Below are 16,186 nucleotides of genomic sequence, written 5' to 3' on the forward strand. Positions count from 1 at the left end.
GAGTTGTAAATACGGAGCTTCTACTATCCTGCCTAACACGGGACTTCATATCGGGAAACGCAATAAAAATGGAGAGCATACCTTTCAAGATATTGTATAGGACCAATTTTCGTTCCACCTCTGGTTTGGATAAGAGTGCAAAATATTTTCTCCCATTACAATTAGTTTAATTTTCCACATGGTTCAGAGAAAAAATTAGTTTGCTTGTATACACGCGACTGAAGTCATTAGTTCGCTATAATGCTGATTATCCCACAAGTAATGTTTTACAACGGTGGATCTGGTCAGCAATTTGTTGGGAGACCAATCATGATTAAGGCCTGAAGGCATTACCATATAAGCAACAACTTATTGGAAAATTTAAAAAAATCTTTAAAACCGTTACGCTGCCAAACGGTCAATTACATCAGTGCATACGATCTTAGGCAGAGAAACTGTAGGCAAGATAATTTTCCAAGATTTTTTAACTAGCCTGAAAACAGATGATTTATCTCCTTTGCAATTTACTAACAGCTATTATAAGACAGGTTTTAATATTAACTATGGTCTAAGCAACTGATGAAAATAGTACAAGTCTCAAAAGATGGGCTAATTTAAAGAGTAAGGGAAACAATGAATGCAAAAAAAAAAATAATAAAATAAAATAAAAAATTCATTTATGAACTGCAACTGCTAGACCTACTCCTACTCATCAATTCACTTCACAAATAAATCATAAGGACTTAAAAAAAATATTCAATAAACCCAATATGTACGTCCCATTACTAAAAAGACAGTGTCTACTGCAAATGCAAATCGCTGAATCAGTGGCCAGATCCAAATATAAATACAGTTCCGCTAATTAAACTTATCAGTGTTGTTATAAGTTTTACATTGAATATCAGCTAGTAAAAATAGCCAGCTGTTCAATGTCTGCAGCCTCAACATAATCATGACAAAGCAATGTTTTTCTAGGTATGCAATGTAGCTAGCAACTGTACAGTATTTACAATTGTACAGTATTTACAATACGTAGTAACTATTGTAAGGGTTCAAGTTGCAAATAAAACACCAAAAATCCAAGCACAAACAATATAGTTTACCTTTCACAAAGTAAAATTACATGACCTGTCCTAAACTGATTTTGCTTTAATGAAATTCAGGCAGACAAACCAGGCACAGACGCATTTAAGGTCAAAGTGCTCAAGACAGTGTAGAGAGAGAGTGGAGTGCTGGAGAGCAATACAGAGGGATCCAGACAATCAAGGTAAATAAGTATAATGATCTAAAGGTGGAACTAAGGCAAAATCCTACAGTTACACTAAGAGGTAGTAGTTAAAACATTGCACACCAAAGCACAACAAAATCCAGTATCCCGTTAAAAGAAATACAAAAAAAAAGCTGGTGCTTCTTTCTTTCTGGCTTTACAACAGCAAAAGGTCTGTTTGAAAACTAAGGCATATAACTTTTATTCTTAAGATTTGAATAAAATGCATGCCCATAAACAGTAATGTATTGGATATCAAAATGCCAAACCTTCATGAATGTCTTTGCTAAAGCTTCCCCAGGACAGAGTAGGTCCAAACCATCCAAGTAAGTAAAGAGTGGATAATCTGAAGACTGGTAAGTAAACAAGTTATCTTTCAATAAGTTTTTCAACTCCGGTGACACGGGACTTCTCATTTGGGGTTCAATTGGACTTGCGTTCACTAAATTATGACTCGCAAAAGGTTTTCAAGCATAAAGGCCTGATCTACATCAATATTATGGGATCACACCAAAGCACCCTATTAGATGTTCATCTGGATGGATAAAAAAAAAAATTAACCAAGTTGCACTGGATACCTTACTGGGATAATGCTTGGCTATGGATAAGGACATTTAAGCCTGCTACACTGCAAACTAAAGCATAAAAAAAGGGCCAATCATATTAATTTATTGGTGATTAATACATAACCTATCCTAACCTGACCTACACTGCAGTATTGTACTTTACCAGGGTACTCCCTCCTCTTATCTGTAAAGTTTTGCTGTAATTTAAAAAAATATATATATTTTTAACCTTTTGTATACAACAAAAGGGTAAAGATAAAATTCTACTATGTTATACTGTATTGTGTATGTATCGTACCTACAAGTTTGTGAAAATACCTGACTTTTTCCAGTACAATATATAATTTTCTGTTGTCAAACATATCACCTACTCTCTTCAATAAGACTTCACTGCAAATATGTTTATAATTACAAGATATGTTGGTGAGAGGTAGAAATTACTGTATGAACATTTTGTTGTCATAATGGCCAATCTATTTACTTTCTGGAGATGTGTTAACAACTGTCTACATATTCATGTCAGTTACAAATTACCATACTGATTATGGCTGGTTGAAAGATAAACTTAGGGGGAAGGTTGGTTAGAATTTACCCATTTATGATAATGATCAGAATAACTACATGTAATGAATATGGCACTTATAATAAAACTAACAGGGTATTACTGTAAAGTACTGCATGATAATTTCTCAGCAATTTGAGTTACCTGCGACGTATGTGACTTTCAATGCTAAAAAGTCAACGATAAATGTGTGTGAAATGGATTTACAAGTGTAATTTACCATAAATGACTTAACCCATTAAACTAACTTTTCACTGAGGGGTCCAGAGTGAGAAACCAGTCTTAAGGAAATTGTCAAAACTCTGAAACCAACAGTATCCTGTCAAGATGAAACTTTGACAAGTATGATTTGCATACAGTATTTGTAATGTAACTTACTAAACAACTACGTATTTGGTTTATCTTACATGTGTCAGCTTTAAATACAGTTTTACATGTATAAAAACATGTAATTTTAAGCTGGTGATACTCTATTGGCACTATGCATCACAAAACGAGAGAGACTTATAACATATGGACACTTTACATTAAAAATTAATTTCTAACTCGTCGGATATCAATAACTTAAACATGTAAGATTTACTGTTTTAGTTCATTTGAGTACATTGGCATATCATGGAGTGTATTTTATCACCCTTTCTTGAAGACAAATTCATAAGACAAAGAAAGAAAAAAAATTTGGAACTCCTGTCCACAAAAATAGCAAGAAAATAATGATCTGTATAAAAAATAGCAAATGTGTACAGATCAAGTGTTTCATAAGGCTTCATCTGCATCACTTATACACTTCATTTTGGGAGTTCTGACAGATCAGTCTTAGGGTCTGGGAATGCTTTACGGGGATAAAACTTGAGGAAACAATAACCAAAAAATGCGAGCAAGCAAATAATTAATTCTCCCTAAGTCAGGTTAGGCAGGGTTCTACGGAGGATGGCGAGATATTACCCGACAACTTTCGTAAAGTGTGAGGTTAGGTTAGGTTGCAGTCATTACTTCAATTAATGTTTGATAACTCCCCTAGACAGGTATGACTCCGCACCATAATTTTTTTGCATTAATCTACTCAATGCTCTCCTATTGTTGAAACTTACATGTGGCTAACCACTATTTCCAACAGAATTCTAATTTTCTAAGTCACAAACTACTACCGTAAAACAATAGTATAAGCAACCAGTAGTAGTTCACAAAATTTACATTCACCTATTGCAGGTCATAATTTTTTAAACATAATTAGCCCATATCCAAATATTTCAGATAATACAAGGTCATTTAAAACAGAGTTGTCCCAATTAACTATATACAAATGTAGGCAAATATCAGGAAATTGTCAAAACATACCACACTATAGGTAACCTTTGGTGGCCTATGCAAGGTCACGAATAGTTTACACAACAGAGTTGCATAACATCAAGCAATCAATAAATTTGGCTATGCTGGCTAGGCTAGATCACTGCTCACAAAATAATGCGACAGAACTACGTTTGGTTAGGCTATGTAACCCTTCGCCAAATTTGGTCAATGGGACAAACCATGTCACATCTTAAGTTAGCCAAGGAGTTTATATCAGGTTACATTAAAGTTGGCAATAACGGCCTAACCACAATCTGGCTAAGCTAAGTAATGTTTGAGCGAACCAGGTCTAGTTGTGAATGCTTGGTAAAGCCAGGCATCACTGTATACAGTATGGTTTTAAAAATGCTAACCTAGCCAGGTCATGCCCAATTTGATAAAGAATTGGACAAGTTTATGGTGGCAAAATCAGATACTGTAAGCCAAAGCACATCACAGATAGGTTAGGCAGTATTTGTCAGGCTAAGCCATTATAAAATATCTAAATTATGAGATCACTAAAATCCTGTTAGTGAGAAACTAAATTTCAAGCAAAGGAAACTATATAACAATCTGCAATTAAATGTTTATGCTTAAACTCAAAATACAGTACTGGCTATGGCCTAGGCCTATGATGAATTTTACGTGACTAGTATCCAAACAATCCAGTTATTTCATATATTACGAAGGCCTACACCTTGACAAAAATTAACAAAACGAGTCAACCGACACAGGTAGCCTAAAAGTATCAGTTCCTTCAACTCGATATAATTTTACTCGGGTCTATAAAACCACTAATTTCTTTAGGACTAAACACAACTTTTCAATCAACTTCCTACTCGGGTTAGGCCTAGCTAGGCTGAAAAGAAAAAAAAAAAAAAAAGGAAAAAAAAAGAAAAAAAAGAAGCTTAATTCGCTCAAGTTACTATAAAAAAAAATTCAAATGATTACCAAATGAAAAATAGTGACAAAATCAAGACATAGGTAGTAAGGCACGTATAGGCCTACTACTGCTTTTCAGACATCCTAATTCCCTCCCCGGTTCAGGAAACCATTCTAACGATATTATATTTCACATAATTTTACTTAAATGATATGAAAGGTTCCATCCAATATAATATATTCCAATACTCTAATGTACGCCTATAGCCATTCTCCACATGCATACTATATTTTTTTGCATCGAAAATGAAAAGTAACGCCATCAGCCTAATCCCTGATACCCCTAAAGCATTCAACATTCCCTCTGCGCTGAATTCAGAAGGCAGAGCCATTGACCTAATCCTTCATTCGATCAATCAATTCCAAATGCTCATTCACATATAATGTCTTACCTTCCCGGCAATGGACGCAGCTGACCGGCAGGCTACTTCAACCAGGGTAGGGACAAACAATGTCCACGGAAGACTCGCAAAGGAGTCCCGGGTATTAGATTGGCCAACCTGACGAAGCAGCACCAGCCGCCGCAGCAGCGACAGGGTGATGTAATTACGTAACTCGCCTAACGAGTCGTTGAACGAATTGGGTCGTTACCAATTGATGAGGCTTGCTGCGTTCGACACTGGCAAGAAGATGGAGGTAATTTCGAAAAGTCCTTTGCAAAGAAACTTCGTGTTTTTTTTTCAAAATTTCTTTGTATCTTGCATTAAACAAATGCTAAACGGGTTTTGTTTCATTTCAAGGAATCTCGCGTTCTCAAGTTGATCGTACAAATTCAGATAAATGAGGAATACTAGATAAACGAGGAATAAATAACACATGTAATATCTTCTACGGTAAAATTGAATTACTTCTTTACATTTATTTCTAAATTAAACAATGGCACTGTTCTCTACAAATACAGTAGCTCGTAATAGTTACGAGTAAGTCCGTGATTCGGGTAGGCCTAGTGCCAAGATTAATAGTTGCGGTGATATATTATATAATATTATATTATAAAAAAACTAATATTATATATATATTCTATATCCTATATCTATATATTATTATAATTACATATATCTTATATTAGATTATTATATATACTAATATACAATCAGGAAAGGGGGTAAATAATTAGAACAAAGCTCCCAATACCATGATTTTTCCACACACACTGTGACGCTATGCACATATCAAACCCAAAGTTTTTCGTATTTAAAAAAAAAATTGTGTTGGTTTTTGGGCATGTCCACATACATAGCCTGTCGCACATACAACATATATCGCTAGATAGATAGATAGATAATTAAGATAGATACTCTCACCATTATACCAATGAACCAGAATTCTCACCTTTTCGATAGTGTATCATCATCATACCGGTAATGGCTTGAGCCGCCTTACACTTTTTCTTTCTTTCTTTCTTTCAGGTTTCGTTAACCTTCAGGAGTGTAAGCAATGGCCTCTAGTACGAGTAGGACTTATATTCAACCCTCCTCCCACTTCTTCCATAGTAACAACCAGTTCTGGTTGCTTCTGCTACAGCCCATTATAGCAACCCTATACACTCACACCCCCTCCCCCCTCACTCCCCAGACGTCTGGCGTCTTGTTCGGTTACTATATGTGAATCTGAGGCGATACTGTGGAGAGAGAGAGAGAGAGAGAGAGAGGACACTGTACGTATGGTACTAAACATTCAAACTTGAGGAATGTTTTTCTACATGCTAATTCCAGTTTCTTTTATCATAAATATATTAAGTCTATAAAACGTATAGTTACTGGAACTGAATGAAGAGGGGGGGTTCAGCTGGTTCCGAAAAGAGACTTTTGGTCTTTCCATTGCTAAAAGGAAATCTGTGGGAGACGTAATTTGCTAAGAACGTTTTATTCACTGCAATGAAAAATACTATAAATTCCTTGCATTTCCTTGAATTTAGTTTACAACTCCACTAACTCACGTACGTTTTATTTACCTATCTAATTATTTTTTAAATACTCTTCTAAATAACAGGAATCTGGAAGACCATGTTTCTCTGTATGTGTTAATAATAAAGAACGTTCCCTCAGTATGTGTTAATAATAAAGAACGCTTCCTTTGTGGTTGTTCATAATTGAGAACGCTTCCTCTGTATGTGTTAACGATAATAAACGCCCAGTCAATATGTGTTAACAATAAAGAACGCTTCCCCTGTATGTGTTAACAATAAAAAAGTCCACTCTGTATGTGTAAATAATAAAGAACGCCCACTCTGTATGTGTTAATAATAATTGATACTCAAGGGGGAGCTCCGTGTTTATGTGCTCACAGAAGGTAATCAGAGATCGACTCCGTGTGTGTTGATTATAAAACAGAAAGTGACAAACCAACGATTGAGAAAGTGTGTGTGTGTGTGTGTGTGTGTGTAATGCTGCATCTCAACAGGGAAGAAAGGACGGGAAAGAAAGAGAGAGAAGGTGGATTCACAGGTTATTCACGTCTCTGAAACCTGACATTTGGGAATTTCTTGTAACACTTTATCGTCCTTAATTGCATATAGTATCGCGTTTCCCCACATGGGCTCTGTGTTACTAAGAAAGCGAGGCGAGAAAATAAAAATAAAATATAGAGATCTGCATCGGATATTGTGACGTTCTACTTCAGATTTGCTCCGTTACGTAACCGTCACACTGGTCCGTGGCGTTTCACTTTAGAGCGTATCAAGAGGTTTTGCCAAATTTTGGGGCTTTTCGTCCGTAACAAGCAGTTACATATATATATATATATATATATATATATAGTATATATATATATATATACTAATATGCTTTTCTTCGTAAAGGTGACAATTTACAACAGAAAATCAGATGGGATTCCTGAATAACAGATCAACAACAATGGCAGGAAATAAGAAATAAACTTTGATGGCTAAAAGTCAATATACCTTCAATAAATTCCATGATGTGTTCGTTATACAGATGGAATAGCTGAATAAAGGATTAATGACTATATGAAAAAGTAAAAAGTAAGTGCTAATGGTTAAACTTCAACATACTTCCAATAAATTCATTAAATCCCATATGAAACAAAAATATGATGACTGACGCGAGGATTTTGAAGCCACGGAAAGTTATAAATAGGAATCTTCCCCGGCCTCTTTTCACTCACGCTATAAATATTGTTGTTTGTGAGTTTTTTTTCTCTGCTTTTCCTCCGTCGCTTCTTATCAAATACTAACTAACCCTTCCTTGACTCAGACAGGCAGGCGACTCTGGCTCCATAGTGGAGGCGGATGGGATTCCCACTGACAACCATAAACAAAATCTCCTCTACTTTCTCTTCTGGGAACAAGAAGGCGTTTGTTGTCGAGGCAAAGCCGAATATAAAAATTCCTATGGTGTAAACAAAGAAACGAGGGTCATTAATAACAGGGAAACCATGGCTAGAAGTATGCAGAAATATGTAAGTTAACGACTTCTTCAAAAAACGAGAATAAAAATATTTGAGATAACATTCCTGTTGTGTAAAAAAAATAAATAAAAAAAGTGCTAAGAAATATCAGTAAAAATCTTTGAGATAACATTCCTGTTGTGTAAAAAAACAAATTAAATAAAAAAAGTGCTGTGAAATAATATCATTCATGCCAACTACAAAATATTAAGTGATGTTAATGACGCATTAAGTGTCTTTCAAAACAATTTCACTTCAGCACTTCGAAATGAATCAACTTCGCATTAACTCTGGGAGAAGACTTCTGCTCTAATTAACAGGTTTCACTGACGACAACAATAACTTCTAACAGGTTTTCATTCAAGCTTTACAGCGATTTTAGTAAAAAAAAAAAGTCCGCTAAACCATTAACTCTCCATTCATGAAAACTTCGTAGCAACTTTAATTTTCAAAGCGTATTTCAACCCAGAGATTATGTAAAAGCATAATCTGAGGGAATCCCCATTTCGTGAATGGACGGTGGACCAACACTTCACCTCAAGTGTACTCAAGGCAGTGTTTTCTCGCTCTTCTGAGAACTGTTACTCTTCTCCACAGTGTTTTTCTTAGAGAATTGAGGGCAGTAAACAAAGTATTAATGGCTCGTCTTCAAAGGGTATAAATGTTTAGTGACTTTTGTTTAGTAATGACAGAAAATAAATGTGTAATGACTTTTGTTTAGTAATGACAGACCTAAACGAAAATCAGAACAGTTTTGTGAAGACAAAAATATAATAAAAACAACTTCTTGGTCAGCCATTGAGATACAATGAGTGTCCTCTTAACTATAAATTCTAGCGTCAGACAAGATTTGGAAATAGTAAAACAAACTAAACTGAAAAAAAAAGACTATTCCTAAACTAACCGACACTCTCGAAGGTCTAAATGTCATATATACATTAAGTTAAAGAAAATTCATTAATATTCAATAAGAATGACTTTGGGACACAGTTCTCATGCCAAGGCGCTTCTTTTGAGTAGTATTTTGGGGCAAGTAGAGGCAAGGGGCGTGGTAAAAAAAAGGGGGGGGGGGAGAGGGAACATTCATCTTTGTAGAGCAATAACCTAATGACTCAATCCTCTTTGGGCTTGGGTGGAGCTTACAGTGCGCCTTGCATAGCAATCTTTAGGCGATACTAGCTATACGACTTTGAAACTTAATTTGATTCGATTTTCGTCCCTCGTTTCGGGACAAATCCTTTGGCTAATAATAATAATAATAATATTAATAATAATAATAATAATAATAATAATAATAATAAAATCCATATTTAATGGTATTATTTAGCAAAACCATAATAACTTTGTCCAATACAATTCTCAAATATTCCAGGTCAAATTTATTCAATGCTCTTAATGAGTTTGACAATCCTAAATGATATATCTCTTTCGTTCAGAGATAAAAATCTAAGCTTTTTTCTCTTTTAACCTACTTTTGCAGGTTACAAGATATCACTGAAAACACAACTATTACTCTCAAATGCAGAGCACAGTGACCTGTGGCATAAACACATTAAATATCTAACAACATAATTTCCCAACACTATCTAGTCAGCTAATCACAGATTTTATTTCTCTGCGCACACGAACATACTAATACGCATAAATACGTGCACAAGTTAAAAAAAAACATACATAAATACACTTATGTACCTAATACAAGTATGCAGTGGAGAAGAAATTACAAATACACTTCTATACCAAATACAAGAAATTACGTCTTCAAATCATATATACTGCGTTTACAAGCATACTTAAACTTGAACATATCACTGAATTACAAAACATAATACACGAGGAGTAGCGCTAAAACCAAATCATACAAAGTTCGTATGTTACAAGCGAGCGTAAGTTCGACTCGATGCCGTAAATGGAAGAATGACCATGCTGTTACTCAATCGCTTTCTTTGCAAATATATATACACTGCATTACTAGGTATGCTGTATATATTTTGTATTACATGTATTTTATAATATATATTATATATTATTCATTGCAGAAGACTATAAATAAGAGCACATCTGGAATCCCCGTGAAAAGTTCTATCTGAAAAATGCTTTCGTTTTTCTCTACGAATAAATAATACAGAAGTTAGCATGGCCGGATAAAAAAAACCATCCCTTCTAAATTCTACAAATATGGTCATATTCCTATATATATATATATATATATATATATATATATATATATATATCATATAACACACACACACAAACTTACTGTATAAAAAACTGCATTCACCTGTGCAGATACATACATAAATACATGCATGCGAGTGTATATACACGCAAAAAAAACTTAGAATATATTACGTCAAGTAAATCAGCAAAACCGTCTGGGAATGCAAAATACATAAAAGTATGTAAAGTTGATCTAGGTGAAAACGCAAAACAAGAGCTAAACGGATTGGAGCTACTTGTAAAATGCACAAGGGGGTTAAACTATACGATTAATAACGACGCAAACTGTTAACATAATGAGAGAGAGAGAGAGAGAGAGAGAGAGAGAGAGAGAGAGAGAGAGAGAGAGAGAACGATATTTTCGAGAAGTATACCTGACACATGTAGCCAGTGAGCAGTATAATTTAGAACAACGCAATTTGTTACCGACATGAGAGAGAGAGAGAGAGAGAGAGGAGAGAGAGAGAGAGAGAGAGAGAGAGGGCAGGTCTGGTAGGGTCAAGGTAGACAAGGACGGCCTAATATTGCCTCCACCAAGGTGCCTACCTACCTACCTACCTACTCGGCATCACGCGCCTACCTCCCAAACATACTGAACCGTATATATCTACTTCATACATCCTTTTTAACTTATATTACGTATCTTAAATTTATAACAAAATACAGACACAGAATTCACTGATTTATCTGCGCGGTGACCTGGCGTTACGATACTATCACACATTGAAAAACAACAAACGAATTGTAAACAAAAGATTCGCGATACTGTACCTCTTTACTCTAGAAAGAAAATCAGGACGATGGAAGTAACTATCTGCTTCAGATGTGGATCAAAACGAGAGAGAGAGAGAGAGAGAGAGAGAGAGAGAGAGAGAGAGAGTCAACTGGTGGAATCCATCCCTCCAATAACATAAGGGGTTTGAGCTAGCCTTTCCTTACTCATACAACAGAGTTTTGGATATTCTAAAATTCTAGTAACTTGTGCAATTTTGTTTGTAAAGCAATCTCTGTTTATTTAATAGGTATTTATATATCTATATATATATATATATATATATATATATATATATAATAATATATATATATAGATATATATACCTATATATGTAAACGTCCAATAACATATTCATTCATTATAGCGTTAATACCGTTAACCACTAAAGAACAGAAAATCAATAATAAATAAAACAAAAGAATCCAATTCCCAGCGATAGAAGATAAAAAAAAAGCACACGCACACACAAAAATTGCTTGCAACAGGAACGCATAAAACACAGAGTCGAAAAAAAGAATGGAGGGAGAGAGAGAGGTGAGAGAGCCATCGCACTCGCAAAAAAAAAAAAAAAAAAAATAAAAAAAAAGGCGCCATAAAAAAAACCATCGAAAAAAAATGGGCAGTCACAAAAAATCTTGGTAGAAGAAAATTCAACAGGAAAACATAAGTCGTCGGTTTGAGCACTCCAGGGAGAGAGAGAGACAGAGGGAGGGGATCGAGCTTGCTTCTCTCTCTCTCTCTCTCTCTCTCTCTCTCTCTCTCTCTCTCTCTCTCTCTCGGTGGAGCGCACCTTTAAATTGAAGAGGCTGATAGATACTCACCCTCAGAGAGCATCACTGAAAGAGGAAGAAAGGAAGAAGAGGAAGAAAAAAGAATAAAAGGGAAATAACAACTGTTTGAAGACGGCAAACGGAAGATGACATTAACTTGATAATAGTAAAGCGAATAGGTAAAAAAAATGAACAAAAAAGGATAAAAGCTGAGTGATTATGAAAAGGCCAGAAAGATTTGGATGGGAAAGTGAAATTAACGAATAAGCGAACGTGAAGGAAATGGAAAATAAAATGAGATAAATGATAATTTGAAATTGCAAAACGAGAGAGAAGTACATGAAGATTAGATAACCGGGGGAATGGAAAGAAGAGATTAAAAATGCGCAATGCGAAAGGCAAAGAATTTAAATAAGCAAACCAGGAGATATGAAATTCGAACGAATTTTATATCGATAAATTAGAGGAGAAATTAAGGTAAACTAAACGAATTACATGTAAATGAAAGTGAAATAAATTTACTTATAAACATAAATAGAAGATGAAATACGAACGTTACTGATAAAGTCATATAAATGGATGTGTCAAGAAAAAAGCAAACATATAAAAATGAGAGAGAGAGAGAAGACAGAGAGAGAGAAAGAGAGGTATAAAAGTTTTACCGAAAGGGTCTTCTAATCTCAGCGGCTTCGGTTACTCGTCATGAATATATACCATTTTGATAATAAAGATTTACATGTACAATGTACAGGCCATCCACTACCATAAGCCTCATCAGTGCAATATTGCTCCACTTTGCATTCATATGAACATTTTTGTTTTTTTGCACAGAAAATGATATTTTACTTTTAAACTTTTTAAACAGCCAGGCATAGAAAATAAAAATACTCCCACACTTGTGTAACAGTGAATACAAGAAGTGTGGATATATATATATATATATATATATCCTATATATTCTATATATATATATATATATATATGTTATATATATATATAGTGTATGTACACCTTCGTGTGTACATGCTCCTTCCTCCCGAGAGAGAGTTTGTGTACCGGAGCAATTAACCCTGCCGTGACATCGCTTTTACTGAATAAAGCTCCAAAAAACAAACCATTATTTTTACAAGCCGCGTTACTTGCATTTATTTTTATAATACACACTCCAGAATAAGATGTTAGAAATCAGTGAACCTCAACCCTCTGAAGGCTATGTTTTAGTTCACCCCCACCAGCCTCAAGCTCTTGGATAAGCTTTAAAAGCTGGAGCCTTGGGATGTGAGTATAGTCGAAGGAACTTATGTACGTTTCAAGAATCTTTAAAAAATTCAAGCAAAGATGCCAAGCATTACTGCTCTAATGCTATTCTCCTTGAATTTATTTAATAATACATCTCTATCTGCTATTAATTAATTTATTTTTATTAAGTGAAATATCTTCTTTTTGTATTTAGAAGCTTGAATTTCAAGTCAATGGTGTGTGTTTGTTTGTATGGTGTTTTTACGTTGTATGGAACCAATGGTTATTCAGCAACGGGATCAACGGCTTTACGTGACTTCCGAACCACGTCGAGAGTGAACTTCTATCACCAGAAATACACATCTCTGACCCCCTCAGTAGAATGCCAGAGAATCGAACTCGCGGCCACCGAGGTGGCAGGCCAAGACCGTCCCGATCACGCCACTGAGGCGTCCAGAGAGGAAAACTGCGAAAGGACAGTTTCAGATTGGAATTTCATGAGATTTATCTAGCTAAATATGGGGGGAGACCCACTAGCTATTTTCGTGACTACTACCCACGTAATTTATCATTTATGATCTCCGTTTTATCTATCACGTATAGCAAGTCAAAGAAGAGAAATGGGCGATTTTAACATATATTTCCTATGCTTCTTCCGCCAGTGCTGTCTAAACTCGATCCGAGTCGTGTTATGATAAGACACATTTACAGAAGAGCGGACACACCCTAAAAGGAGAAACTGGCCGGGCTGTTTGAGGTCGGCGAACTGGGGTAAAAATATTCCATTTTCACTTGTGATGATGTGAAGATTCATTAGCCTTATTCGTTTGCAGAATTCTGATAATAAGAGGAGGGTCTATTTTCTATTGCTTCCTTGAGTTTTTAATTTATTTTTTTTCCCTTTCATTCCTCCTTATTTCCAACATCATGTCCCACCGAACCTTCCAAAAAGAAGATAATGTTCATAATCTTTTTTTATTCAGCTGTCAACACGGATATAAGGTCGACATTCCCCTCCAACCCGAGGAATCTAAAATGAATAAAATGCTTAAAAATCAATTCACCTAAAAGACATTATTGATTTGGCTGGAGACCTTTATGGCTTTGCCACTTTTCCTGGCGCTTAAACAACCTGTAGAAATTGCATTATTTATATTTAATGGAATAATGGTCAAACCACCGCACATACCACAAGACGGCCTCTTTCACATTGCACATGTGATTCCACTGGACTCGACTACTTTCGCCGCAGGTCTCTCGGACTCGACTACTTTCGCCACAGGTCTCTCGGACTCGACTACTTTCGCCACAGGTCTCTCTGAAGTATGTGGACTGAATATCAGATTGGAATTTCATGAGATTTATCTAGCTAAATACGCGTTCTCGAAATTCTACGGCGCATTTACGTGTTTTAAAAAAGACAAACAGGGAGACGTGAACAATGTGCTTGCGCAAACAATGCAAAGGAACAGCCGGACTGTGAAAAAGAAAGACAAACAAAAGCTTATTATCCAAGGACGGAAACTCACAAAGCACAGACAGCCTTTTAGAAGTAAAGACTGTATCGGCTCACCCCCACGTAATAACAAGTGCACGTATCCATATTTGGGTCTGAATACCTTTCGCCCCCTACCTACCAACCCCGCCCCCTTAACCCCACAACACCTTACCCTTATTCCCAAGCAATATACGAACTTAATGCCCCTAGTGTCAGAGGTCTTTCTGAGAAAACACACACACGTACGCACTCACTCATTAGAAAAACACACACACACACCGACGCCTCTTTGTAAACAGAAGGAATGCTCATTCAGGGATAGGGCTTTTATGAAACAATGTTTCAAGGAAAGCACGTTGATAAGTTTGCTATAGTTTTGGATTATAAATTTAAGATTTATGCTCGGCTTCCATTCTGACGAAAATGCAATAAACTGAGAAACGGTCCCAACCTCATTTCTGGCGATCACTCTTTCTCTCTAACCCAGCAGCAACCCACAACAGTCGACTGATAACTGAAAAACGTAGTAAGTCCCATATCGTCCTTCATTATCTGGTTAGGGGATCTTATGCTGGTCAATCCAGCTAAGAGCTGAAAGCGCTAACATTTGTGCTACAGCACACACAAACACACATAAACACACACACAGAGCGTATTCATATTTTATCACTGGACACAAGGGCAAATAATTCAACCGAACTTTTTTTTTTACAAAAGATTTTACAGATATTTTCCCATACGGAACAGCAGTTGGACAAGAAGTAACAAATGGATTATTTGATAACTCTCTCTCTCTCTCTCTCTCGCTCTCTCTCTCATACCTGGACTTTGCTCTGGTTCTTTATGAATTACAACAGCTGATTTTGACCTCAAAGAAGCCCCAGAAACTCACATAGCCAATTAGACAATTAATTTCCCCAAGGGTACTATTTCACTCTCTGGATAAAAATAACAATACTCTCCTGGAAATAGTATAATCTCTCTCTCTCTCTCTCTCTCTCTCTCTCTCTCTCTCTCTCTCTCTCTCTCTCTCTCTCTCTCTCTCTCTCTCAGAAAAAAACTCCTCGATATATCTTCCTCTCGACAGACAGTACCATCGACGTTTTTCTCTCGCTGTCTATAGAAACGTTTCCTCTCTCGAGTCTCATAGAATAATAGAAACTGTTTTCTTAAGGCCCGCCATAAACGATTTATAAATCAACGTTTTTAAATAAATTTTAAATCCTTAACCTCATGAGAATACAGAAACACTTCTCTCATAAGAATATAGAAACGTTTCTCTCAATCTCATAAGAATATAGAAACGTTTCTCTCTCAATCTCATAAGAATATAGAAACGTTTCTCTCAATCTTATAAGAATATAGAAACGTTTCTCCCACAACCTAATAAGATATTCCTATGCGTTAACTTTCTCCTGCGCGGAGTAACAACGTATCCCTCACAAAACAAACGTTTCCACAATCACTGTTTCATTTCTGTTTACTTAACCTACCTCTACCGCACTAGCGAGTCATTATTGTTTATTATCGCCTTATTCTCCTGTCCGTTAATGCAATATAGCTTTTGTCTGTGAAGAGACACTCCTTTCAATTAACTATGCCTCTCTCTCTCTCTCTCTCTCTCTCCTCTC

General features: G+C 35.8%; 1 protein-coding gene across 5 annotated transcripts in view; it reads right to left on the reverse strand.

Moving 5' to 3' along the window:
* LOC135207926 (terminal nucleotidyltransferase 5C-like) overlaps window positions 1-16,186 on the reverse strand; it is a 775,982-nt gene that overhangs the window by 48,726 nt on the left and 711,070 nt on the right. The window contains exon 1 of one of the 5 annotated variants that reach the window (XM_064239880.1): window positions 5,978-6,114. The exons of 3 other annotated variants lie outside the window; for them this stretch is intronic. The gene's annotated coding sequence lies outside the window, so the exon portion shown is untranslated. Of the gene's footprint in view, window positions 1-5,037; window positions 5,196-5,977; window positions 6,115-16,186 lie in introns of those variants that run through there. One more of the 5 variants, XM_064239882.1, reaches the window with a different exon arrangement.

Source organism: Macrobrachium nipponense, chromosome 34, assembly GCF_015104395.2.
Source record: "Macrobrachium nipponense isolate FS-2020 chromosome 34, ASM1510439v2, whole genome shotgun sequence".
In the NCBI taxonomy this organism is placed as follows: domain Eukaryota; kingdom Metazoa; phylum Arthropoda; class Malacostraca; order Decapoda; family Palaemonidae; genus Macrobrachium; species Macrobrachium nipponense.